Below are 3,994 nucleotides of genomic sequence, written 5' to 3'. Positions count from 1 at the left end.
TCGTCGTCGGTCCGACGAACAATTATAGAATAATTATAAAATTTCATTTTGTTTGACTAATTAAATCATAAAACCATTAATATTTTCATGGTCAATAAGATTTATTTACATACAGACGAGACAGAAATGCAATAGATGAATAATTCAGATGCGCCTTCCGTGTCATTTACGTGATCTAAATATACATCGTTAATCGTAACAATTTGCATTTTAGTTTTTAAATTCTTATTTACTTATAAAATATGAATACCCAATATTATTGGGAAAAATGTTATGCGATATATTAATGAGATATGTTTCTCTCTAACTCACATTACATTCATCAGTCTTTTCACACAGGTTCTCTTGTTCTTCTAATTACGCACTCCAGCCTTTATAAGAACACTCTCAATATGACCTGAGACCGTTCTGGCCGTCCTTTTCTAATGATGCCTTCCACATTAGTTCTAGATATTTCTTTCGTTAATCTATATTTATTCATCCGCTCTTTGTGCCCAGACCAGCTTAACATAACTTTTTTCTATTTTTTTGGTCACAACATCATATTCTGAAACTACATCGTTCACGGATGATATTCTTCACCATTACGTAATTTAATCTCACATAAAATAAAAAGAATACATATAGTTTATATTATCGCATTACCAAATTGTATGTCGTTTTAGTCAAGGCACAAGACAGTCGTGTTTTAACTCATAACACTTTTCTTTATTGTTCGTGTCGTGGGCGGCGTTATTTTAAACAGTGGTAGAGAAGACAAAAATATTTTTTTGTTTGCAAAGAAGCTACAGTCCTCTTTAATACCGACTGACCCAAAGAATAAATCTCTGGAGATCCATTACTACTTTAAATAAATTACTTTTCCTATTTCAAAGGATTTTTTTAATAATAATAACGCACACACTCAACATAGCCCCGCAATAGGGAAACCCTGTGTCGCGGGTGCCATGGACACACACAGACAATCACAAATTACACCCAAACTCACGAGAGAAATGAATGTAGGTCATATAAATATTTCTCCCAGCCCGGGAATAGAACCTGGGACCTCTGGGTGGCATTCCGGCGTGGTAACCGTTCGGCCACGGAGGCAGTTTGTGGCAATTGTATCCGGATTAGAATATAGTAACGTTCTGTTTCTGGTCGCAGTAACGAATGAGAAGTAAAAAACGTTGAGTTAGACACGGTAACAACGAGTGTATAATGAAATAATGCACTAGTTATAATTTTAGTGAGGGGTAAAGATGAAAGGAAAATACATAATATATATAAATGTTTTATTTTAAAAATCCCGACCAAAAAGTTTTGTGGAATTACATCTATTTGATAAAGTTTTGTTGATTTCGCTCGACGGAAAGTAGGCGATTCATCCCCTAACTTACTTTCTATAAAGATGGACTATTTTAATAAAAAAAGAAACATCACGAAAAATTCCAAAAAAGTTTTCGCTGCAAAAGTTTGTTTAAAAATGGTCAAACTTTAATACTACACGAAGACACCTAGTGATTTGGCGTTAAAAACAACGGAATTACGCAAATGCCTATTTGGCATTCTACACTTTCGTGACTAATTTTTGAGCTAGACAGTCCTTTCGTGAGTGTTTTCAAATTTATAGAGCCTTAAAATACGCATCTTTTGAGTACAAATACATGGGTATTTAAAAATAAAACAATATTCAAATGTTAAAAAATGAGGTAGAAAACTTTGATCGCCTCTCCTGTAAAAAAGTGAACTTTTGACATGCGGCCGTTTAGCATATAAGCGACGAAATGTCGTAGTAACCGCGTAACATACCTACACGCAAAAAAACACATTTTTTTGGTTACCGGACACCTACGTTGCGTCACACGTCGCTGTCTAGATGTGTAAATAAATAAACAGCGTTAGTGTTTTATGTCATGTACATTAGTCTATAAGGTATGTATTTATAGGTCTTTTGTAACCTGAAAATAGATAAATAAATTAATTTAAAAAAAATAAAAGAGCTTTATAGAAAATATTCTTATGAAATGCGAATATTATCACGAACGAGAATTATATAGGAAGTTCATTTAGTCCAAGTAAAAATTATATTAAATGAGCGTTATATCTATTAAAACTAGTTTATTTGATTTCCACACAAATGAGGCGCACCCGACAGCTCGTGCTTCTGATACATAATATATTAAAAATAGAACACACAATAATAAGGCAAATTATCTCGAATGGGTTTCATACTTAACCATAGCGGACAACACTAGTGATTGGGAATGAAAACATCGCGATGAATCCTACTCATCGAAGAAGGGAAAATACGTGATATTCCCAACTGCATTAGGGCTAAATCTACTCCTGGAAGAGACCCGTGTCAAGCAGAAGAAGCAAATACGTGAGTTATCCGTTATTTTAGTTAATATGTCTGAGTCTCTCGAATGTTTTAATGTATTATGTACAGTTACATACACTGCTTTACCTATACACATATTTATAAGCTCTCTATCATGTGTTCAGGAACCGCATGTTACGATCGGCATTATGTATGTATTGATCAGATCTATTAGCAGTAATTATTAGTAAAATAATGCAAAAAAGTGCGTTGTCTGACGGGGGCGACGTATTTTTTGTCATTCTTCATTCCATAAAATCTTCGTAACTTTTTTCGTACTGTTCCCTTGACTTTGCTAGTAACAAGTCATTTATAACGTTCGTTGCTCTGTCGCGGATATCAGGTGGCGTTTCCGAATTCTTGATCACTATCTTGATCGTTCATTTTATAAGAAAGTGGTGAAATATTTAATGATATAATTTAATGTTATTTATAATAATTTATAATTTAAACAAAAAAACAAACTAAATGGCGGCAAATAAGAACTTTTCTCACGCATGTCTCATAACTGTAGTTTTTTTTAATTCATAGACAAACTAGAGTCGGCTTCAACTATCATATCGTTCGATATCAAGTAACGCGTGAAATTTGTCAAAATTCGTTTGCTATTGACATTTCATTTCAAATAAAACTTCATCTCTACTTATATTAGAATTGAGGTCGAATCATATTATTTTGTTTGAGATGTTCGAAATTTATTTAATGTAATAATGTAAACGTATTTGCAATGATAACATTTTCACAGATAAGAAATTTGTCCTAACAAAACAGTTTATCTTTATGCTGGTCGTGATTTGCGGTTTTTAAACACAACATAAGAGTTTATGATAATATGTGTGAAGATAAAGATTTTTATTTTTCCTGGGCCCATTGACAAATAATAAATAGTATTTTATGCATTCGTTGCATAATGAGGGTTCATAAAGCCGAGCACCATGTTTAATTTTAAGTAATAGGTACCAGATTTTAAGACCTAATTATAATATATAATGATTACATACAATGCTTTTTCTAAGAGTGAATTAAGACTAAACATAACCAATATTTTAATGTATATTTTGTTAACAATCCACTACAACAAACTCGAACGAAAGCCAAACAAACGCTACATTAACAAAATACTAAAGGGATAGAATAGAAGTGTCCGTGATTGGTCAAGTACCGCTTATACTTTAACCAATCAGGAGCCAGTAGAGCGTTTGAATAGCGTTATATTATTATTTGATATTTTATATTGCTTTTAAATAGTTTATTTGTCGAATGGTTTCGCCTCTGTATCTGTTATGTAACATTTTGAGATATTATTTAATAAATTAATTTAAATTTCAGAAATTTCACAAATATAGTGGCTTTGTTCACTTCATAAATATAGTGACGGGTTTAAGACTCATTTCATTAGGAAAAAACGTTCTTTTCTCGAAACCATTGTAGTTCGGTGTACATAACTATCACTATTCTTCAACAAATTGTTCGTACATTGCTTTTATTAAGGGAATGTTGTGATAAATGTTGAGATACAGGACTTCTTAGTTCAACTGTTGTGAATTGAACTAGATCATCATTTGAAGAAAATATACCGTAGAGCTCCTTGTGAAAGAGTTGACCCAGGGAAGTACTGCCACCTTACCT

The sequence above is a fragment of the Hyposmocoma kahamanoa genome, unplaced genomic scaffold (genome assembly GCF_003589595.1).
Source record: "Hyposmocoma kahamanoa isolate Upper Pololo Valley unplaced genomic scaffold, ASM358959v1 62, whole genome shotgun sequence".
In the NCBI taxonomy this organism is placed as follows: Eukaryota; Metazoa; Arthropoda; class Insecta; order Lepidoptera; family Cosmopterigidae; genus Hyposmocoma; species Hyposmocoma kahamanoa.
This window is presented reverse-complemented; position numbering follows the sequence as displayed.